We start from the raw sequence: 25,344 nt of genomic DNA on the forward strand, positions 1-25,344 counted from the left end.
TCTGTCTCCCCCTTTCTCCCTTCTCTCTGTCTATCTCTTTCCTCCCTTTCCCCTCTCTCTGCTTGGAGTGATGCTGTGGGGGTGTTAATGTATATTTCGTTGTGAGGGGTATCGGGGTAATGCAGTTATATGAGGGTCTGGGTTCCCTTTCTGGTGATCTTCACTTATCTGAGTGATTTATTAACTCTTTGCGTGTATTAACTTTTTGCGTGTATTAACTTTTTGCGTGTATTAACTCTTTGCGTGTATTAACTCTTTGCGTATATTAACTCTTTGCGTGTATTACCACTTTGGGTTTATTAACTCTTTGGGTGTATTAAAGCTTTTGGTGTATTAACTCTTTGGGTGTATTAACTCTTTTGGTGTATTAACTCTTTGGGTGTATTAACTCTTTGCGTGTATTAACTCTTTGGGCGTATTAACTCTTTGGGCGTATTAACTCTTGGGTGTATTAACTCTATGGGTGTATTAACTCTTTGGTTGTCCTAACTCTATGGGTGTATTACCTCTTTGGGTGTATTAACTCTTTGGGTGTATTAACTCTTTGCGCGTATTAACTCTTTGGGCGTATTAACTCTTTGGGCGTATTAACTCTTTGCGTGTATTAACTCTTTGGGTGTATTAACTCTATGGGTGTATTAACTCTATGGGTGTATTAACTCTATGGGTTTATTAACTCTATGGGTGTATTAACTCTATGGGTGTATTAACTCTATGGGTGTATTAAGTCTATGGGTGTATTAAGTCTATGGGTGTATTAACTCTAAGGGTGTATTAAGTCTATGGGTGTATTAACTCTGGGTGTATTAACTCTTTGGGTGTATTAACTCTTTGGTTGTCCTAACTCTATGGGTGTATTAACTCCATGGGTGTATTAACTCTATGGGTGTATAAAACTCTATGGGTGTATTAACTCTATGGGTGTATTAACTCTATGGGTGTATTAACTCTTTGGGTGAATTATTACTTCCCAATCTTCATCGGCTAGCTGACAAGAGTTACCTGCACTATCCAGTGTAAAGTAGTGGGTGCTGGCGTAAACTCCCAACACGGGTGGTAACGTATAATGAGTGATCCTGGCGAGACCCGCTTCTATCAGTTTTAAGTGCGTTGGTATTAACTGGCTCCTCTCAGAGATAAGGGGAATGATGCGTTATCAGCTGGGTGACGTCACAGCCTTCGCTGCGCAGTAGATCGCAAAAGTGATTAATATGAAAATAAAGTGTGAGAGATGATGGCATGGAGCGGGACGCCATCCGATATTACGGGAATTAAATATGATAGAGCGCCTGCATGTCCCGTTCCCTGTAATTAACGGAGGTTCAGGGCTGCTGATCCGGATTAGTGGAGTAACGGGGGTTCTTTCAGGATTATCACTAACACTTTGGATCCACAGATTTCAGTTCATATGGTGCTCTGATAATCCTCTTTACTCACAGAGGGGTCTCCTGCCTCATACTCATCTGATACATTATCGGGGCGCTCGCACCTTCTGCGCGCTATGCATGCACGCTCGCACCTTCTACGCGCTATAAATGCACGCCTGCACCCAGGGGCGTAACTAGACGCCTCAGGACCCGGGTGCGAGAATCTGTTAAGGGCCCCCCCCAAAAAACATGATTTTTACACAACAATTTTTTTTCAACAAATTCAATTTACATATTGAATCATATCTGTAAAAAAATCAAAGAAAAAGGGGCGCATGTACAAAGGGCATAATCCAGGGGTGTCCAAGTTTTTTCTGCAGTGGGCCACTTCATCAGAATTGTATACGTGCGCGAGCCGCACTCATTTTTCACTGTGACAAAAAATATGGCCTTTAATAAAATATGCAGATTAAAATAAAGTAAATGACACAAAACCTTTACTCTTCCTCTCACTGATTTCTGGGCCTTGAAAGTTTTGCGACTACAAATTCAGGATTCCCTAGATTTATTCTAGGGATGAACTAAAATGAAAATTCTGGACCAAAACATTCAGGGTTCACTTAGCCAAAACCGAAAATGACCCCCACCTTTAAAAATAATAATAAAAACTCACATGTTTAATAAAAGTAGGTAACACACAATTGGACAAAATTAGCAATATGACTTGGCATGATAGGAGTGTGATTGCTAACAGCAATCACACTCCTATCATACCCAAGCAACCAGTAAATGCTGGTACCTAGGCATGATGGGACTGTGCTCGCTGTGATTGCTGTTAGCAATCACACTCCTATCATGCCAAGTCAGCCAGTACATGCTGGTACAGGGTGGCTGTAAGTGATGTGCAGACCCCATACTGCTGGCAGCATCACTACACAAGGGGGGCAGCTAGCTAGGTTTCAGCATGTACTGGCTGACTTGGCATGATAGGAGTGTGATTGCTAACAGTAGTCACAGTCCCATCATGCCTAGGTTCCAGCACTTACACATCCATCCAGTAAATGCTGGAACCTAGGCATGATGGGACTGTGATTGCTGTTAGCAATCACACTCCTATCATGCCAAGTCAGCCAATACACGCTGGTACAGGGTGGCTGTAAGTGATGTGCAGACCCCATACTGCTGGCAGTATCAATACACAAGGGGGGCAGCTAGCCAGGTTTCAGCATGTACTGGCTGACTTGGCATGATAGGAGTGTGATTGCTAACAGCAATCACAGTCCCATCATGCCTAGGTTCCAGCACTTACACATCCATCCAGTAAATGCTGGAACCTAGGCATTATGGGACTGTGATTGCTGTTAGCAATCACACTCCTATCATGCCAAGTCAGCCAGTACATGCTGGTACAGGGTGGCTGTAAGTGCAGACCCCATACTGCTGGCAGCATCACTACACAAGGGGGGCAGCTGGCCAGGTTTCAGCATGTGAAAAAGAAGAGTGATGAAAACCAGTGTGGAGTGGGTGTGTAGAGAAGGAAATTCAATAAAAATACTTCCCTTTTTGTAGTGTAACCTTGGTGCCGGGTTGTGGAGGTGGACCTTGGGGATGGGGGACATTCTGTGTGTTGTCTCCTGCCCTCTGTGCCTGGAGTGCACTGCCCCTAAAATCAAACAGAACATAATATCCGTATAGACCACATATGAAACTACCTAAAGTACGATCCGGCTGTGTGATCTTCCTCTACTCACCTCAGATGTTGTGTTTGTCCGTGCGGGGTCTCCTTTGTCTAGTCGTTTGTGCCACGATCTAAGGGGATGACACCCGATGGATAGAATGAATGGCACGGTTTAAAAATAATACTGGTTACCTCCCACCTCCCACTTCCTCACTTCTCCACTAATTGAAATGTCGTTTTTTTCGATAACCGATACAGTATATAGTATGGGCGGCATCAATAGGCACCGATAATATATATTGGATCGATCGGTATATCCGATCGTTTTTTAACTAGGACACATAGCATAGAACTTGCACTTACCGATTGTTTTTTGGGTCCTGTGGAGCGTCTGGAGAGAAGGAGACGGACGAGAGGACGGCAAAGCGGACGAGGTGACGACGGCGAACGTATTGACGTCAGACGCCGGCGGAAAAAGATGGCGCCGCACACAATTTAAAAAGACCACGTACCGAGAATGAAGAATACTCCTGATGAAGCCACGGAACTGGCGAAACGCGTCGAGGATACTATAGAGCTCTTTTTACTTTTTTATCTGGACTTTTTATGGATTTTAGCATCCCTTAGTGGATGTTTGTGAATCGTTTATTATTTTGGCCTATAAGCCTTGAATAAATAGGTTTTATATTATACCATATAGTGGATGTAATTTGTTTCCAGCATTGGATACAGCTCCACATATACAGATCATCTGAAGCAGTTACAAAAGAAGCAGAGGAAAGACATTTGCTGTGTAAGGGTTTTTTAAACCCCTTCCAAAGTGTAAGTACATTTTGGTATTTTGCGTGGTACATACATTGAGTGATAACACACCATTGGGGTCCCTACCTGTCTCTCTGTTTTTTTGCATATTTGTCATACACCCATTTTTGAAGACTGTATTGTCTCTTGAAGCCTGAATACGTGTAAAACACTGTAAGTGCATTACACAGACTTGCAGCGATATCACTTGTGTTTAATATCACACAATTATATTCTTTTCTTTTTATTTCATTGTTCATTGAAACCGGTATACACGAGCGCCCCCTAGTGTTCTTAGTTCAGGTTTCAGCATGTACTGGCTGACTTGGCATGATAGGAGTGTGATTGCTAACAGCAATCACAGTCCCATCATGCCTAGGTTCCAGCACTTACAGTCCCATCATGCCTAGGTTCCAGCACTTACACATCCATGCTATCACACACACATCACACACTCATAATCATTCATTCACAGATTCATGACCCTTGCACTGCCCATACCCAGGAGGATCCCCATTTCTCAAACCCGAAATAAGAGACAGACACCAGCAGGATTGGATTTAGAAAAGGCCGAGACATTTATTTAACAAATGTCTCGACATAACTTTATTTAACATCTTATAAATTATTATAAAACACTTTAATAATAACTTCTGTATAAATACTATACAGTCTTCTGTACACCTGTGTACAAACAGCTGAGGGTTCCCAACCTAAACACCAAACAATGGCTTCACACTACCCCTTCCGCCGGATACCACAATCACCCAAGCGACCGCGGGTCGGATAGGGGAGCTCCACCTTAACGCTTTGTTTAATCCTGTACAGGGAGGGCATTAACTCTAACCTCTAACCAAAACCATCAACTTGCCACTCCCATTATCATTCAAACTTCTCCAGGGAACTCCTCCGCCACAGCAAAGAAAACGGATCCTGCAAAAAGAAAGAGGGAAAGGGGGAAAGAAAAAACACACAAAGCCAACACAAAAACACAAAGCAAAAGACAAAAAGAGGGAGGGCGGGCGGGAAACTGCTCCTGTGGTGTTCAGTAATTGCCCCTTGCACGTGTGCTTAGAGGGGCTTTATAGCCCTGTCCCCTTCCCCCTACAGTCACGTTCCTTGTGACTTCCCCCACGTTCCCTGTGCATTCTCACCTCGTGCTAACCCTTGCTGAGTTAACCCTTTCCTGCCCTAATACCATGTGCACCGTCCTGTAGTGCTGGCAGGGTCATGTTCCCCTTACGCCTATGACTCCAGGGTTTCTTGACCCTTGCACTGCCCATACCCAGGAGGTTCCCCATTTCTCAAACCCGAAATAAGAGACAGACACCAGCAGGATTGGATTTAGAAAAGGCCGAGACATTTATTTAACAAATGTCTCGACATAACTTTATTTAACATCTTATAAATTATTATAAAACACTTTAATAATAACTTCTGTATAAATACTATACAGTCTTCTGTACACCTGTGTACAAACAGCTGAGGGTTCCCAACCTAAACACCAAACAATGGCTTCACACTACCCCTTCCGCCGGATACCACAATCACCCAAGCGACCGCGGGTCGGATAGGGGAGCTCCACCTTAACGCTTTGTTTAATCCTGTACAGGGAGGGCATTAACTCTAACCTCTAACCAAAACCATCAACTTGCCACTCCCATTATCATTCAAACTTCTCCAGGGAACTCCTCCGCCACAGCAAAGAAAACGGATCCTGCAAAAAGAAAGAGGGAAAGGGGGAAAGAAAAAACACACAAAGCCAACACAAAAACACAAAGCAAAAGACAAAAAGAGGGAGGGCGGGCGGGAAACTGCTCCTGTGGTGTTCAGTAATTGCCCCTTGCACGTGTGCTTAGAGGGGCTTTATAGCCCTGTCCCCTTCCCCCTACAGTCACGTTCCTTGTGACTTCCCCCACGTTCCCTGTGCATTCTCACCTCGTGCTAACCCTTGCTGAGTTAACCCTTTCCTGCCCTAATACCATGTGCACCGTCCTGTAGTGCTGGCAGGGTCATGTTCCCCTTACGCCTATGACTCCAGGGTTTCTTTCCCTCAATCACACACCCTCAATCACACACACTCAATCACACACACTCATTCAAACACCCTCCCCACCCCCTTACCTGCACCGCAGCTCCTCGATGCCGCTCACAGACTTCAGCAGGGGGCGCGGCCTCCCTCTGCCTTCTCTGCTAAAGCACAGAGGAAGTAGGATGTCACGTGAACTCCGCTTCCTCTGTGCAGTCCAGAAGACCCTCCCACAAGTAAGTAGCAGGGCTTGAGGTACGACTCGCGTAAGATCGGTTGCCCTGGCTGCCGATCTTACGCGGGCCGCACCTCGAGGTCTCGCGGGCCGCACCTCGAGGTCTCGCGGGCCGCACCTAACCCCACGCATCAAATTGTGTGGCCCTTGTCAGAGCCCCTAACCCCATGCATCAGATTGTGTGGCCCTTGTCAGAGCCCCTAACCCCACGCATCAGATTGTGTGGCCCTTGTCAGAGCCCCTTTTCCCCCGCATCGCCCGCGGTGTGATTTTCCGCTGGAGACGTTTGCGCAGAAATCGGCTCATTTAAAAGGGAAAGGAAGGCTGGATCCGTAGCTCGTGGTGGCCCGGGGGCAATGTGATTTTCTAGATGTATGTAGCCGGAGCCATAGGCGGAAGGCGCCTGTCTGAGCGCAGCACGCCTCGGGTCCCCGCACACCGCTTGTCTGATCTCGTGAACAACAATAATAATAATTGCTTTGGGGGGGCATTTAAATCATTTGGCACTTCTGGGGACTGGATACTGTTACCAAGGATTAACTCGTGCATACACACAACCTATCCCGTAAGTAGGGACTGCTTTTTAGTGCAGAGTGCACATTAATCTTTAAAAAAGATTTTAACTGCTTGGGTGGGTTAAATCACTTGAATGGTACAAGCTTATAATTAGCTGCTCTACAACACCTGATGTTTGAATAAAGAAGCCTTCAGGGCCAGGACAATGACTGGAGACGCTAGGCTGGTATTCTAGGAATACCGGCCTAGCGTCCCTTCGGAACTCCGCCAGGAGCGGCTCTGTACCTCGTTCACCTGGAGCTGACCGTGGTGGACGTTAATGACCAGAGCCCAGACAATGGAGCCCTCGCCTTTCCTGGCTGCGGTGTTACCTTCTGCCGGCCCGGGAACACGCGTGTATAAGCTACATGCTATGGATAAAGATGAAGGCATGAGCGGAGAAGTGGAGTATTTCTTATTGGAAGGTAATAATTCCAGAAACAGCATACGAAATGCACAATGTATATGATCCCGACGCGTTCCTCTCTCAGATGTGTGCCAATTCTGGTGGGTATCCCAGAACCTTTTCTGCAAGCCCCCTGTAGGGCTTTTAACTTGGCATTGGGGCAAGAGTGTTCTTGCTTGAAGGTTTGCTCTCGATGTACAGTTTTATGACATCTGTTGGCTTTCCAGGTGGAGAAGACAGATTTGTCGTTGACCGCAGCACAGGTTGGATACGGACAACTAACCAGAGTCTACAGGAAGGTCAGGGGTATCTGCTCAATCTGCAGGCCGCTGATAAGCTTGGGATGAGAGGTTCCCCGGCTGTCGTGTCTGTGATCGCCGGTGTCAGACCTCCACAATTTAAACAAGCTTCGTACACCGTACACGTTCCAGAAAGCGCTGCCCCGGGAAGCACGTAAGTCGCCATTCAACGGTCTCTTTGGTTTTGGAGCCGCTGCCCGCGATGGATTGATCTGTCCTCCGTGTTCTAGGTTGGTGACCGTATCCGCGATATCACATCAAAGTAATCCCCTGACCTACAGCATGGTCGCAGATCCCCAAAGCTTGTTCTCCGTGGACCGGATCACTGGCGAGGTGACGCTCATCAGGTGTAGATTTTGAGAGTGACCCGCACCAGTTTCTACTGGGAGTTACCGCTACCGAAAAGCCGACGGACCTGAAGAGCACCGTGCAGGTAGCCCGACAGACGGCGAACGGGGTCTAGGAGTATTTCTCTGTATATGCCACAATGTACGCTGTTGTGTTGCCCCGTATCTCATGCATTCGTAGCCAGGTAGTCATTATGTTTCAATGAAGTACGAGATCAGGAAACAGAGCTCCTATAATGTTCTTCCATAATGTTCCTATATATTTTAATTAAAATGCTGCACAGAGAGGCTCGTTAATGCCTGCACAGATGGTGGGAGACTCTTTCTAGCCCAAAAGGAGATAAAATAGTGGAATTTATGCATCAGAAAGATGTCCGCTCGTTTGCCGGGACGTGCAGCGCTTACGCACGCGTTTGGGGAGAATGCACCCCGGCAGGAGACGTTTAGTGGCTTGAGATGTCTGCGCGCGCATGGTATACATTTGGATGCGTTGCTATGTTATGCAGATTGAATATTTTTCTCATTGAATATCTTGCAGGTGGCGGTTGGAATCACAGATGTTAATGACTGCAAGCCAGAATTTCAGCAGCGAATCCATAGCAAGGATAACGTACCTGAAACAGTGCCTGCGGCAGCCGCTCTCTTACAAGGTTAATGTGATAGTCCTTGCTGGCGTGGGGGGGTCTTATAGCTCTCTACCCGTACGCCCCACGAGATAGAATGCACTTTTCAGGTGATAACTCTCACTTCTTGGTATATTAGGAAATAGCGGCTGAGAAGAGGATCTATTTGTTAATTACTGAAGAGGTAGAATTTTATTATTCGTTAAGAAACCGAGACTGACTCTTCTCCGTTCTGGGACTGGAAAACTTTCATTTTTTAAGACTTTGTCATATTTCTATAGTATAATATATAGTATAGTATATGGTATAATATATAGTATAATATAATTATATAGTATTATATATGGTATAATATATAGTATATGGTATAATATATAGTATATGGTATAATATATAGTATATAGTATTATATATGGTATAATATATAGTATAGTATATGGTATAATATATAGTATAGTATATAGTATAATATAATTATATGGTATAATATATAGTATAATATAATTATATGGTATAATATATAGTATAGTATATGGTATAATATATAGTATATAGTATTATATATGGTATAATATATAGTATTATATATGGTATAATATATAGTATAGTATATGGTATAATATATAGTATAGTATATGGTATAATATATAGTATATAGTATTATATATAGTATAATATATGGTATAATATATAGTATAATATATGGTATAATATATAGTATAGTATATGGTATAATATATAGTATAATATAATTATATATTATTATATATGGTATAATATATAGTATAGTATATGGTATAATATATAGTATAATATAATTATATAGTATTATATATGGTATAATATATAGTATAGTATATGGTATAATATATAGTATATGGTATAATATATAGTATATAGTATTATATATGGTATAATATATAGTATAGTATATGGTATAATATATAGTATAATATAGCTTCCTGCATCAGTCTGAAAGATGTCACCCATGCGGTGAGATACTCGGTGCTCTATTTCTATAATGCTCCTACTTCTAGAAGTGGAATTAGCAGAGTATGTATATGTGTGTGTGTGTGTTTATGTATGTGTGTTTATGTATGTATGTGTGTTTGTGTGTATGTGTGTATATATATTTATGTGTGTGTGTGTGTGTGTGTGTGTGTGTATGTATGTATGTGTATATATATTTATGTATGTGTGTGTATGTATATGTATGTGTGTGTATATATATATTTATGTGTGTGTGTATGTGTGTGTGTATGTATGTGTGTATATATATTTATGTATGTATGTGTGCGTGTATATGTATGAATGTGTGTGTATATATATATGGATGTATGTGTGTGTGTATGTGTGTATATGTATATGGATGTATGTGTGCGTGTGTGTATGTGTGTGTGTATAAGTGTATAAATGTATTGGGTAAAATGTCATTTTCCCTTTAAGGCTTCAAAATAATTTTCACCCAGTGATATCTGGGAATAAAGAAAGTGAACGTCGAGCGATCAGCAGCAGACTCAATTACAGCCGTAATCCCCCAAACCGTACGGCTGTCCTACTATAGGGCTGTATTGCCAGCTGTATTGATGTGTAATGATATGGTGTATCAGAGCGCCGCGCATGCTTATTGTTCTTGTGTTTGCTTCTAACCAGTGACAGCCACCGACTGCGACTCCGGTTTGAATGGCGAGGTTTCTTATTATTCTTTGAGCCCCGATTTTGGCATCTCCGAGGAGGGCGTTATCAGCCCCGTCCGGGAGTTGGATTACGAGAGGCCCAACCATCTTTACGAGTTTGTGGTTCTGGCGATAGACCACGGAGAAGACCCAAACACCGGGACAGCCACCGTCCGCATCCGTGTCTCCAACGTGAACGATGAAGCTCCGGAGTTCTCTCAAACCACGTAGGTGCAGCTCACGAGACTCTTCTTAGTTAGGGTAGGGCCGACATGTAGGTGGCAAACCTTTCCCCTTCACAGCGTGGAAGTAATGGATCCAAAACAGATTCAAACTTGAGAGTTTTGGGCAATCTTTCCCAAAGATTAATTGTTAAACTTTGGGCAATTTTCTAAGCTTCGCTTCCAAAGGGGAGGGCAATACAATGTTAGGTGATCATTTTAGAAGAGGGATAGTGTTGTCAGGTAATTAACAGCCACTCTATACTGCCCCCCGCAGGCCGGGGTGATGGTGCACGCGCTCCGCGAGGCGTATGAAATGCCGTTTCTGTTGTCCTGTATGTTGCACTCGCTCTACCCGGGGTGCCGTGTATAGCCCTGATTGTCAGAATGATTGCAGGGCCATTAGTCAGTTTAATGAGCGTGAGATGGTCGTTTAAAGAGAGGCGTCTCCAGGGGCCAAAGTTTGTTTTGTTTTGTCCATTAACGCAGCTCGGTGTATTGCCGGAATCCTTTCTTCTCTCCCTTCTTCTCCCCCATCACAAACTTGCACCTTCTGTAACTGATACATTGTTGCCCTACTTGTATTCTTTAAAGCCTCCTTTGTCTTGCAAGACCTTCCCGCGAAGTCACTTAGCTTTAAAACTGTCAAAGCTAAAATCAATTTGCTCGTTAGACCGGAGGCTATAATTGGGCTATAATTTGTTGTCGAGCGACGTTAGCGTCCCTCCAGCCCGGTGCATTAAACGAGGGATTCACAAATAATCTCCTCTCCGGTCTCCTTCAATTTGCAGCCGTGTGATCCGGACAGAGCAGACGTCTCGGCGTAATGGCCGTTGGTTACCCTTTTTTCTCATTCAGGGTTTTCTCATTTCATATTTCTTCCGCTTGCACAAATTCATGCAATTTAGTTTTTTACTTTTTTAACATATTATTAACGATGACATGTCTGTAACTGCCGCGATTCTTTGGAGCGCGATACATTTTAAAGCCGGGCGTAGAACGTCTATTACGTCTCTGCCGGGGAGAAGGTCACGGTTCGGTCTTTTTTCTAGACTTGGGCACCAGGGGGCTCTTCGTGTTCGTCTTCGTGCTCGTCTTCGGGGCGAAAAAAACCTTCGTATTCCGCGAATATTCGCCTGTTCCTGTCTTCTCTTCAGGCGAATATTCGCGGACATTCTTCGTGCTCGTTTAATCTTCGTTTCCTTCCCGGTTGCCTAGCAGGGGTTAATACGGGGTTAACAACACATCGGAGCAGCAGCAGCAGCTGCCGTGAAGGAACGTGTGTGCAACTCTATTGGTCGTTTCGGCAGGGGGCTGGTCTGGCATCAACGAGTGAATTGCAGAACCCACTTCATTCGTTGATGGCAGGCCAGCCCCCTGCCGAAACGACCAATAGAGTTGCACACACGTACTGAGGTGTACTGTACACAAAATGACCTAGAGACAAATGCTCCAAGGAACTTGGCCTCCGTTTATCATACACAGTCACACATCCATAGATGTTTAATAAAAGAATATGGATTATTTTACATTTTTAAATTGATTTTGGACCACTTGTAATACATGCCTAACATTTGCTACCTATTCACAATGGCATACTTTGCAACAAACCAACTTTTACTGGACAGGACTGGAAAAAAGCAGGACTGTCCACCAAAATCTTGGGTGTGTTGGCAGGTATGCGGATGGAAAAATGTTGGACAAGAACTAAAAAATAGCTTAGGGTTAATGTACGTTTATGTTTAAGATTAGTGCACTGGTTTGGTTAAAGATGTATTATGTCTAAATAATAATTTAATTTTAATTTTAATGGGTTTTAAAAAAAAAATTAGGGGTTTATTTAAATGTATTTTAAAGTTAGATTTATTATTTAGTACTTTATTATATTTATTTAATGTTTATACTAGTGCTACCTACCGAGCTATAACTACCTACGTGTATTTGCATACCTAGTTTAGCTAAATTAGATGGGACAGGACTGGAAAAAAGCAGGACTGTCCCTGAAAAAGTTGGGTCTCTTGGCAGGTATGTGGATGGAAAAATGTTATAGTTTGAAGTGTGAGTTATAGCGTTAATGCTAGTGAGTGTAGAAGTGAAGGCCAGGACAAATAACAAGAGGAAAGGTCCTTGTGATTTGTGCATTGTACGTGTATGTGTTATGTGCGTTATGTGTGTTATGTGTTATGTCACTGTGTTATTTGTGTTATTGTGTGTGTTATGGTTGGTTGGTTGTGTATCAGAAGGAAAATAATGAAATGGAAAAGGTGAATGAGTGGGCAATTGACGACCCACTTACCTGTTTCACCCCAGAGCAAAGCATCCAAACACTGTCAGTCCTTGGCGTTTGGGAGCGGACTTCCAGAGCTCAGACACTAGGCCCTAGCGTAAATTGGCTACATTGGCGGAGGTAGCAGGCATTGCCACACCGCAGCAAGTGCAACCAGGGGGAGAAACTACCCTCTCCATTAGGGACATTTGAGGCATGATTTCAGCCAGGAAGCGAACTGGCAAAAGATACTGGCACCACCACCAGCAGCAGCGTTGGAAACGGAAAAAGGTGAATGAGTGGGCAATTGACGACCCGCTCACCTGTTTCACCCCAGGGCAAAGCATCCGAAGACTGTCAGTCCTTGGCGTTTGGGAGCGGACTTCCAGAACTCAGACACTAGGCCCTAGCGTAAATTGGCTACACCGGCGGAGGTAGCAGGCATTGCCACACCGCATCAAGTGCAACCAGGGGGAGAAACTACCTTAAACATTACAGAGAAAAAAAATTAACTTTCCAAGCAAAGAGCTGGGTAACCCAACTTGGGCAGATTGAATTTAAGAAAGGCAATCTGCTCCATCAGATGAGGTGCCAAGCGTGAGCGCTGTGGACTCAGTATGTTTCCAGTCATAGAAAACACGCGCTCACTTTGAACAGTGGTTGGCGGACATGATAGTAGCTGCTGTGCAACCCATGAGAGTGCAGGCCACACACTCTTCTTTTCATCCCAGTAGCTAAGAGGATCAACATTAGGCACAGAAGGAACTTCACAGAGGTAAAGTTTGACCATTTCAGCAGCACTACTCTCCTTTCTGCTGCTAGCTCTGTCAGATGGTCCAACTATACTGCCAAGTGCCTCTTCCCAAAACGCAGCTGCTCCACTCAGCTGTGTTGTGCTGCTTGTGGCACTGCTGCTGATGCTGCTAGGAGTAGCAGACCACATCATCTCTTCCTCCTCCTGCACCTTTCCCTCCTCGGACAGCATTCCCATTTTACGCTGCCAGTCACGCACCTTGTTGACCAATTGCTCCCGGTAGCTACTGAGAACATTAAATTTCAAAGCTAGCTTTCCCTTAATTCTTGGATCGCAAAGGCACGCTAGCATCATTTCGGGACTCTCTTCCATTCGTTTGCGAAGGTGTACTTTTAGCAGATCCTTCAGCTTCCTGACTATGGCTGCTATGTCAGGATGTAGAGTGCCACCTTGAACAGCCTCACGGTTTCCAAGGCCCCTGGGAATCAGCGTAGCTAAATGGACAGGGAGCATGTATGTGTGTGGGTTAGTGCATGCTCAGGGCATGTCCGTGTTTTGATTGGGGTATGTTAATTGAGGGGTGGGAGACCCTAGGTGATATAAGGTGCCCTCTGGGTGACCCCGGTCACTGTCCTTTTTTACAGACACGGCCAACAGTCTTACCTGCTTCCCACCCTCCCTCCCTATTTCTTGTGTACTAACTTTCTTTCTTTTGTCACAGCTGGCGGTTTGTGTGTCCTTGCCGGTCTGGTTTTGGTACGTGATGGAGTTTTGATGCTGGTGTAATGGAAGGCTCAATCCTCCCCTAACCTCTGGTGTTTTATTGGACGTGCCCACCGAGCTTGTTGGACGGCTGGTGGTTAGCATTGGTGGTGGGGCAGCGAAAGGTAGCTGTCAATTTTGTTTGGACGAGGGGGGAGGTGAGTACCTGTGGTCTGGATTGTGCAGTGTGAGAGGCCGGCAAGGACGGGGTTAATTCGGTTCCTGTGTTGGTTATGTTTTGAATATGTTACGGTAATGTGTTATGTATATTTGTATATTTGTATTTATTATTTATCGGTTATTGTATATTATTCTTATTGGTTTATGGTGTTTTGGGCCAACACAGTGTTTTATGGTTTTATAATAAAATTGTGCTGTGGCCTGCTTTATCCAATTTCGGTCTCCGTGTCGTTATTTGGTGGGTTAAACTGGTTTTGGGTTTACAATGCACGATACACACTACCTACATACAAGGAACACATCCATCTTGCTGCCTAGATGGGAGAACACTGGGATTACCTGGGCCAGACTGGCAGTGTTTGAGCTTAAATTTTCTGTGGCATCCCTGAATGGTTTAAGGACTGCCACTAGCTGGGCGATCACTGTCCAATCCTCCCTATTCAATGGAGAGGTAATCCCAATATTGTGCTCTGAGGCAAGATTATGGATTGCCCTCTGCTGCTCCAAAATCCTCTCTAGCATGTCTAACGTGGAGTTCCACCGTGTACTGACATCCTGGCGTAGGCAGTGTACGGGAAGACCTGACCTCTCTTGCTCTTCCCTCAAAAGTTGGCTAGCCTTAACACTATGGTGAAAGTGCCCAGCGATCTTTCTGCAGCGGGACAGAACTACTGCTGCCACATTAGTTCCTTCTGACATTGCTGCCTTCACTACAAGATGGATGATGTGGGCTGCACAGCGCACACCAACAATATGACCATCTCGCAGCGCTTTCACCATATTGGCACCTCTGTCAGTTACCACAAAACCAACTTCAACATTGGTGCCAGCCGCTGCTCCCACCCAAAGGCTAAACATTTTCCTCATTGCATGCAGAATATTTTGGGAAGTGTGCTTTTCATCCATCACTTCTTCATGGAGAAGGAAAGATCGGTAGCCTGCTGCAGCAGCTTCCTTAGACACACCGGGCTGCCACCAGTGTGCTGTCAAAGAAAGAAAGGCATGCTGACCGCTAGGTGCACTCCACAAATCTGTAGTGAAATGAACAGACTGACCAGCAGCCTTGGAAAGCTCCTCTTTCACTGCTGCAACACAGGACCGATACAATGAGGGGACAATGTTCCTGCTGAAAGTGGAACGTGACGGAACTGTATATTGTGGAGCCACAGCCGCCATCAATTGTTTGAAAGGCTCCCCTTCGATCATAGAGAAGGATGCCCCTCCAACAGCAATGAACTGACCAATCAGTCGCGTTACTTTATTGGCCTGCTGTTTGGGCATTGACCTTTTGGATTGGAATGCCAGGGTGGGCTGGACATGCAGTGCTCCAACCTGCCTTGGTTTCTGGCTGCCAGCACTAGTTGCTGCTGCTGCTGCTGCTGCTGCTATTGGCTCAGAAGAAGAAGCTGTTGGGGTTTTTCCATGGCCACCAGCTATGCTGCCTGCATTAAGTTTTACTTCTGCATCTTTCCCCAATAGCACAGCGTTGTGTTGAGTGCTGAGGTGATGCTTCATGCTAGCACTGGTAAAATGGCCAGACACTTTCCCTCTGCTTATTAGCTTCCCACAATTTTTGCAGTTTCAATAGCGCCCTTCTTCAACATTTTCAAAGTGCTCCCAAATTGGGGCGCGCATAGCCTTGGAGTGTGCCTTGGGTGCTGCTCCTACTGCTCGGGGTGGATGAACAGAGGCAGAACTAGTGGTGGTGGGACTGGTGGTAACAGTACTGGCCATAGTGGGACTGCTAATTGCTTTAGCTTTAGATTTGCTAGGTTTTGCTGCTGGTGGTGGCGGTGATGGTGATGATCGTAGTGGAGAAGGTGGAGGCTCAGGGGAAAATTGTGCACTAGTCATTTGGACACTGCTCCCTGAGGAATCTGATTCCTGACCACTCATCTCCTCTATTTCCTCTGGCTCATAGTCTAGCTCTTCATTAGCCAGATCGAATGGAATTCCTGCTAGGCTGGAGCTAAGACTGATATCGTCGTGAGACTCGTGACTAGTAGTAGTGCGAGCAGGAAGAATAGACTCTGCACTTGGCCTCTCAGTCTCAGGCTCCTCTGCTACCTCGCTTGGTGGAGTTTCACTATGTGTAGCCCTCTCTCTAACTGTCTTTACAAAAATGTTGTAAGGACTTGGTGGCTTGCTAGAGGTACTAGGAGGACATGGCATGGCGGTACCAGTGGGAACAGTAGACGCAGCACTAGTGGTGGTAGAGGCGGTAGAGGTGGGGGTGGGGGTGGTGGTTGTGGTGGTTTTCCCTACAAAGGAATGAGATCGCTTTGGTTTTGGACCCCTCTGAGTCTTGCTGCTAATTTGGCTCTGCTTGGTACCTTGCATGCTGCTTGTGGATGGGGAAGATGCTGCTTGGGGCAAAAGGCACTTCTTTTTAGTCACTGGGCTGGTACTACTTGTGCTACCCTTTAACTTTGAACGTGCTTCTGGTGCTTTAGGCTTTCCGTAAAAAACCATAGAGCTCGTGGGCCTAGCCGCACTACTACTGCCTGCTTTTGGTGCCTTTCCTTTACTTGATGATCCTTCAAGCAATGCTTCCCCAAATGATAAGCGAGAGCTTGGCCTACAAAGGCTGCATCTTAGAACTGGTGGTGGTGCTGGTGGTGGTGGTGGTGGTGGTGGTAGATGGAGCTTGTCCCTCCTTAGTCCCAAAAGGAGGATCCATTTCAAATTTTGTGTTGTGTGTGTAGTGTAGTGTAGTGTTTAAAAAACTATTAAAAAAAAAAAAAAAAAAAAAAAAAAAAGGAAAAATGAATTAAAGACAAAAAAATTAGAGGAAGTTCTCTTCAGTGCTACTGCTTAAAAAGTAAAACTATGCACTACTGCACTGTGCTGTTGTGTGCAATCTGCCAAAGTGCTAAAGTTATTTAAATTATGAACTCAAGATTAACTATTTAATAACTAGCAGTATTTTATTTTTAATTTGAATTTACACGGGCCTACTACTATGCTACCCTAAAGCTATATTTCCTTACTATAAATCTACCTCTAGGCGGACGCTCTCAAACCCACTAAGCTAAAGTGAGGTTAAATCAGATTCAGTATATGATTTATTAATTAATATTACGTTATATAATATTAATAGATTAGAAATAATTTACTTATATATTATGTATTATAGATAGAAGAATATAGATTATGAATTAGAATTTAGAATTAGAATTACTTATAGATTATGAATTAGAATTGATATTGTTATATATTATTTATAATATATTATAAATTAAGATTAAAGAAGATTAGAATTATTTTAGTACTACAGCAAGTAGCTTGAAGCTTTGCTTAGTACAGCTCGTCACACAGTCAATTTTTCTTGAAAAGAATTAGAAATAAAATAAAATGTCACAGCAAAACAGTTAGCTTCACTGCTTGCTGAACAAAAACACACAGCACTTATGCGGCTGCACTCACTAGCCCAACAAGTTCACTTCACTGATGGACTGAGGTGAGCAAAGCACTAAGGGTACTTTTAATAAAATTGAAATAAAATGTAAAATAAATGAGAAAATCTTTGCAAAACAGTTAACGTCACTGCTTGCTGATCAAAAAAAAACACAGCACTTATGCGGCTGCACTCACTAGCCCAACAAGTTCACTTCACTGACGGACTGAGGTGAGCAAAACAAATGAAATAAAATGAAAGATTATTAATTAAGAAAAATTGACTTGGTCTCTTGCTGTTGCTAAAACAAAGCACAAACTATAGAGCTGCAGCACCAGTACTACCGTATTTGCTCGATTATAAGACGACCCTGATTATAAGACGACCCCCCAAAATCTGAATATTAACTTAGGAAAAAAAGAAAAAGCCTGAATATAAGACGACCCTAAAGGAAAAAAGTTTTACCAGTAAATGTTAATTCATGTAAACTATTTTTTTTAATAAAAGCTATGATTGAGAAAAATATTTTTTTTGTTTTTATTTCTTGTATTTTCCAACCTGTCCCCCAGTTACGCACATCTGCCCCCAGGCTTGCCACTCCAATATGGCACTGTGGCCCATGATATGCCTTTTTGGCATATAGGGAGGTATAAGGCATTTCAGGAGGCAGAGTGGCATTAAGGGAGTTAAAAGGCATTGTATAGAGCACTCTGCCTCCAGAAATGCCTTATACCCCTATATGCCACTCTGGCATTTAGGGGGTTAAAATGCATATTATGGGGCAGAGTGGCATATAGGTGTATAAGGCATTTCAGGAGGCAGAGTGCTCTATTAAATGCCCCCTTAACGCCACTCCAGAAATGCCCTATGCCCCCATTTAACACACACACACACACACACTCTCCCCTCCCCTCCCCTCTCAGCCCTCTCTTACCGGTGCTTCCAGCCGGGGCAGCGGGTTGACGTCGCCTTCTGCTGCAGCCGGAAGGAGGTGGAGTTGGCAGCGGGGGTTTGTATCCGTCCGTCGCGTATACTTTCCCCGGCTGTCAGAGATCAGAGTTCCCCGCACCGGTGCGGGGAACTCTGATCTCTGACAGTCGGGGAAGGTTTGCGCGACGGACGCAGACAACCCCCGCTGCTAGCCACACCTCCTTCCGGCTGCAGCGGACGTTGTCTACGCGGATCGCGTAGACGTCAACCCGCTGCCCCGGCAATACAGCAGGAAGCACCGGTAAGTGTGTGTATGATGGGGGGGGGTGAGACAGGAGGATCCAGGTCCCCTGCAGCGGTGCGGGGGATCTGGATCTTAGTCTCCTAATCAGACTCTATTTGAGGTCTGATTAGAAGACGACCCCGATTAGAAGACGAGGGGTATTTTTCAGAGCATTTGCTCTGAAAAAAACCTCGTCTTATAATCGAGCAAATACGGTAATAAGATTAGCTGAACTATACGCTAGTAGTAATTAATTAATATTATTACTTTTATTTATAGTTAACTAATTTAATTAACTATTAAGATAAGAATTATAGAATTATTGATATTACTGATTTTAGATTAGACACTAGTAGATGTCTTGAATGTCTACAGTACACTCTACACTAGTATACTATTACTAACTATAACTGACAAATATATATATAATTTTATAATGAATTCAATTATTAATTATATTAATTAATATTACTGATTTTAAATTAGACACCAGTACACTCTACACTAGTATACTATAGTATATATATATATGACTGACAAATATATAATATTATAATGAACTATTAAATTATAGATTCTATTAAATTATTATTTATAAATTCTATTTAATTTATTTAAGCAGGACAGGCAGTAGGCACTAGTGCCAGCCCAGGGCAAGGGCACCCCAGTGCCACTGAGACACTGGGTGCACTGTCAACTCAACAGCACTTACACTACAGTTGATGACAAATTAAATGAAAAAAAAAATTAAATTAATCAAATTATTATTATTAATTATATTAAGTAGCACTGAAGTGAGGATGAAGTACACTGTGAGAAATGGCAGGCTAAGGCTTACCAGTCTCACACAGAACAGAACAATCTCTCTCTGTAACGCTCGGATGCAGCACAGCAGTGTTGCCAAAGCAGTCACAGCGAAAAATGAATGGATCTCTCAGGCAAGCTCTGGTCTTATAAAGGCGCCTTCAGAATTAAAAAAACAGCAGCACAGGCATTGGACGAGACCCTTAGCGTGACGTCACAAGAGTGAGCTGATTGGACAGACGAGATCAGCTCACTCCTGTTTGAAATTTTGGCGGCTGCGCGGCAAAAACGAAGATGATCTTCGTGGTTCTTCGATTCTTCGTGGTTGCGAGTCTTCGTCTTCTCCTACGTTTTGCCGGCACTGTATTCTCTTCGGCGTGTCTTCAGAACGAACAAAAAAACGGCCTCTTCGTGCTCGTTTTCATGTTCGCCCGAAGACGAATGCGCAAGTCTACTTTTTTCTTTATGGCGTAAAATATTGTAGCTTCACTCCCATAACCTAATACATTGTAATACATTGCGGTTCATCAGGTCTCTCCCAACGAAGGCTCGAGAGTTTGTCCCAATACGATCCATAAATGAAAGGCGACTGCATAGACTTCATTCTATAACTTCTTTGCCAGGGCCGGTGAGGCTGGGATGAGTTTTCGGCTCAGAAGGCCTATAGGTTTGGTGTTGGCCGAGCCTCGGGGTAGGGGGTAGCACTGAATGGGTCTCTTGGCAGCGTTTCTCTGCGGACGAACTTGATTATGTACTCAGTTTTCCAGATACAGAACGTTTGTATCGGAGGAAGCTGCTCCCAACACCCTGGTTGCCACCGTACATGCCTTTGATCCAGATGGAGATCATGTGACTTACAACATTTCGGAAGGAAATAAAGAAGGGAGCTTTATTATTGATTCCGAGAAAGGTACGTAGAGCTATATTTTGTATACATCCATAACTAACACCCCCCCCCAATGCCACCGATGCTTTTTACAGATACCTGATGATTTCTCGCATATTCTGCTACATAAAGAAATAAATTAGTCATCGAGATAAAATCGAGTTCCTCCCCAGAATTCCGTCACAGTAACTATAACTTGAAGTTCCTAAGTAGTTGAGTAGGGGGTATCACTTACCCTGGGTTAAGGATTTGTAACAATGGGACTGATTTATCCTCAAACCATTTAACAGGAATAATCCGTCTTGGTTCTAACCTGCTTCCAAAGCATCATGGAGCCGAGTATGTTCTGTATGTGACCGCCACAGATGATACCGCTTCGGGGCGTCCTCACAGCCTCACCAGCACGACTACGGTCGTCCTGAGAGTCGATGACGTCAACCAGAACAAGCCCGTCTTCCATCAGGTACCTCATACATTAAATCAAACTCCAGAAAACCGCTTAGGAGAATCATCCCTTACTGAACGCCAACGAACTAAAGCCGCGTTAGAACTGTCCTTGGCTCCAAGATGTAGCCGGATCCTAACACAAATGTGTGGATTTAACTTTATTTCCAGTGTGCCCAGTACCGTCACCACGCCGTAGTCCTGGAGAAGCAGCCCCCAGGAACGTCTGTCTGCAGGTGGATGCGAAAGACGTTGGCGTCAACGGTCAAGTGAAGTACGGGATCGTTCATCGCGAGGGCTCTCTTCCTGCATTCAGCATCCATCCGGACACAGGTGCCACCGCCTCCTATACCTTAAAGCCCTTTAAACATTGTATGGAGAGACGGGCTGCGGCACGGTGACCGAGGACACACTTTCCTCCCCAGTGTATTTGTGTTCTAGGTTTTTAATATGCTTTTTGCTGGATTGGTGTATACGGTTCTACCCTTCTACCCCAGGGTCAACAGCCAGAGGTGACATCATGGAGCTTCATTTGATTCTGTTAGAACCAGTGTGTCAGATAGGCTCGGTGATGCAGGTTTTAACCATGGTTGTAGGTCATGTTAATCAGCCAAGCTTTTTTTCTCAAAAGCTTATGAGAAAATGTTCTTCACGTGTTATAGCAGGAATTGCCAGTCACATCGCCTCCGTGCTCTCTTTAACACGTTTCCCACGCAGGAGTCCTGACAACCCTTCAGAGCTTTGATCGGGAGAAGCAGAAAGAGTTCCCCGTCGCCATCAAAGCCACAGACCAAGCGGCCGAGCCTCTCATAGGGCTGTGCCAGATCAACATACAGATCCAGGACCAAAATGACAACGACCCCAGCTTTGAGAACAACCACTACGAATGTAATTGAGTCTCCGTGGGTAGAGTATGAGATCTCTACAAGCACCAAGTCCCCATCATGTTCCTCTGTCCTCTTCTAATTATAGCGTTAAGTGGAATTCAGCGTTAAGAGTCTTCCTAGATCTGCTGGTCCACAAGAGCTTGGCCGGCTCGCCTATGGGTTATTTGGGACCCCAGTGGACAACATAGAATTCAAATGTTTTCATTCTTGTCCCAGATTTCCTGAGAGAAGATGCTGCCGTGGGAAGCAGCTTCCTCCGCGTTGCGGCCCGTGATGACGATTATGGCGTGAATGGAACGATCACGTACTCCGTGTCTGGAGAGGAACCAGTGGCCTTCAGCATTAACACCTCTACGGGGTGGCTTTACGTTCGCCAGCCAATATCTCGGGTAACGTAGCAAGCGTTTACATGCCGTGTTTAGAGATACAACTTACATTTCAACAAGTGATAGTACTCTTAAATAAAAATATTGCGGGGTCACCTTCTGACCCCAGACCCCTTTATACAATATGACTTATAGTAGGATTGTAAGCCACTATATATATATATATATATATATATATATATATATATATATAATGCAGTAATAAGATATGGCGCACTTGTATCTCTCTTTTGTTCCTAATATTAAGTAACCGGTTTAATGTACATGCGGACAAACTACAATGTATCTCTTATGACAGCGAGTAGCTTTGTGTTTGGATATTTCAACTTTATGCTTTGCAAACACAGCTGGTGGCTTTTTAAGTGGGGACGTAACGGGGCTTTTTGGATAGTTTTTAAGGCATTGTCAAGCTGTCATGTTTGCTTTTTCTGAAATCAAAAGTCTCTACGACCAGACGACGACATCTGGACACTGATTGGAAGGCCCCCGTGTGAGTCCCCGAGGTTACCGCTAAATGAGACTCTCCATTGCAGAATGCCAGCTGTTTGCTGGGAATCGTCCACTGTCTTTTTTTTTTTTTCTTGTTTTTTTTACGTGCCTCTGGTTAGCTCTGCAATTGGAAATCAGTTGGGCGATAGAATGAAAAACCCTCTAGAAAAAGTACCATACAACTAAATAACACTTTGAGTACCAGAGTATGTGAGTGGTGCATGAAACTCCTCAACCATCTGTCACTCACAGCTTTTAAATCAATTGGGAGAGCAATTTTGGGTTTGTTTTTGATGCTGAATGGAGAAGGTTTAACTGAATGTAATTAATTTTTTTGTCTTAACCTTTTTTTCCCCATCAGAAATCATTAATAGCACTAGAGGTCACGGCCACGGACGGAGGAAATAGAAGCACGCAGGTGGAAGTAGCCGTTCGAATCACAGATGCTCAGAATCAGCCTCCGGTCTGGGAAAAAGAAAGATATGACCTGGTTGTCACGGAGCTGGCTAGTCCGACCGACTACCTCCGCTGTCTTGTGCTCCCTTAGCCTGGGACAACACACTTTCCCCGGTTCCCCAGTCACTCGCCGAGACTCAGTGTAGGGTAAAACCAAACCAAGACTCCTTTATTTTAGACACACAGAGCTGGATATATCCAGCAAAACACACATTAACATAAAACAAGATATTGGGACACAAACCGCCCCCTTAATCTGCCTCTCAGAGACAACAGGGGCAGTAACGGGATTAACAATACAATAGGGGGGAGACTGATTTATACAACATTAAACATCAAAGAATGGTGGTCACTCCCTGGTGGCAGATCCTGGCTGTCTGTTGGAGATAATCCCCTCAGCCAGTGATGAGATGATACTGCTGGGGGTAGCCACAGAAGTCTTTACAAACCCAGGGCCCATCGTCAATAGGGAGGAGGCTGGCAGTCAGGCTTCTCCAGTGGCCCCAGTGATGGAGGCTTCCGTCACACTGGTGATTCCAGAAAATACCATGAGAGATACGCCTGTTGTGGTATGACGTGACCTCTGACCTGGAAGCCAGTGGAATTTTTCCACCCGTCGGTGGGAACTGTACAATGCTTCCAGCCATTGGTTGGGCACCTTACAATGCTTCCAGCCATTGGTAGGAGTCATAGAAGGATTCCGCCCATTGGTGTATGATCTCATCTGAATATGGATTTCTCCGTCATGCCTGGCTACCAGGGATCATACCCATCTAGACATCTGCTTCCCGTTAGGCCTGATATGAAACTAGTGAGAGGGAACGGGGTATGGAGACATCACCACTAAGGAGCCTTAATCACCCTTCTAATGCCTGTCATTTCCGAGTGGACTTCCTGCTGTTGAGGGCTTCTTTTTACTGTAATTTACTGTTAATTACACAATGTTCTGCCATTCCTACAGACCGTTAAAGCTTCCTCACTGCTGGGAGACCCTCGTGTGACGTACAATTTAGAGGAAGGATTGGTCCCGGAGACTAACATGCCCGTTCGTTTCTACCCGACGGTAAATCGAGAAGAAGGCTCTGCCTCCGTTCTTGTAGCTTAACCTTTATAGAATGAAACAACCAGGACTTTTATCCTGAAGATCCAAGCTCAGACCGTTGCTGCTGTGCCATTGGCTGCCTTCACTACGGTGTACATTAACGTTACAGGTAGAATCTCCGGATATCAATTCTGTGCCTGCGCTGCTAGAAGAGCAAATGTGAAGCCGGACTTGTTTATATTGCAGATGTGAATGACAATGTGCCCTTCTTTACGTCGTCCATATATGAGGCCACCGTTACAGAAGGCCTTGAATTGGGAACATTTGTGCTCCAGGTGTCTGCATCTGACCAAGATCTCGGACTGAATGGAGAGGTGAGTTCATACGTGAAACCTCATCACACGCACACTCTGACTCCTATAGCTCTGTGTTCCTAGGAATACTAAATGCGGTACCAATTTATAAAATCTGCACCCATTGACGCATGTTCTTCAGATATCCCTGGTCCTTCTAGCCATAGCATATATTCCTGTAATTTGCACATGTAAAACAATGTGCTTTATGGCCATACCAATCCGTAGGACAGGGCCATACCAATCCGTAGGACAGGGGCATACCAATCCGTAGGACAGGGGGATACCAATCTGTAAAACTGGGGCATATTAATCCGTAAAACAGGGCCATACCAATCCATAAAACAGGGCCATACCAATCCATAAAACAGGGCCATACCAATCTGTAGGACAGGGGCATATCAATCTGTAAGACAGGGCCATACCAGTCTGTAAGACAGGGCCATACCAGTCTGTAAAACAGGGCCATACCAGTCTGTAGGACAGGGCCATACCAGTCTGTAGGACAGGGGCATACCAATCTGTAAAACAGGGCCATACCAATCTGTAAAACAGGGCCATACCAATCTGTAAAACAGGGCCATACCAATCTGTAAGACAGGGCCATACCAATCAGCAGGACAGGGCCATACCAATCAGCAGGACAGCGCCATACCAATCAGCAGGACAGGGCCATACCAATCAGCAGGACAAGGCCATACCAGTTCATAGAACAGGACCATAACATTTCATAGCATAGGGCCATGCCTATCAAGAGGACAGGGGTGCATACCAGTTTATAGGGCCAT

The 25,344-nt window shown here is 44.4% G+C and overlaps 1 pseudogene; it reads left to right on the plus strand.

Moving 5' to 3' along the window:
* The window catches only part of LOC149299358 (neural-cadherin-like), a 39,439-nt pseudogene that overhangs the window by 1,109 nt on the left and 12,986 nt on the right, over window positions 1-25,344 (plus strand).

This window comes from Sceloporus occidentalis, unplaced genomic scaffold (assembly GCF_023333645.1).
Source record: "Sceloporus occidentalis isolate IW3139 unplaced genomic scaffold, rSceOcc1.0.p SCAF_29, whole genome shotgun sequence".
Classification (NCBI taxonomy): domain Eukaryota; kingdom Metazoa; phylum Chordata; class Lepidosauria; order Squamata; family Phrynosomatidae; genus Sceloporus; species Sceloporus occidentalis.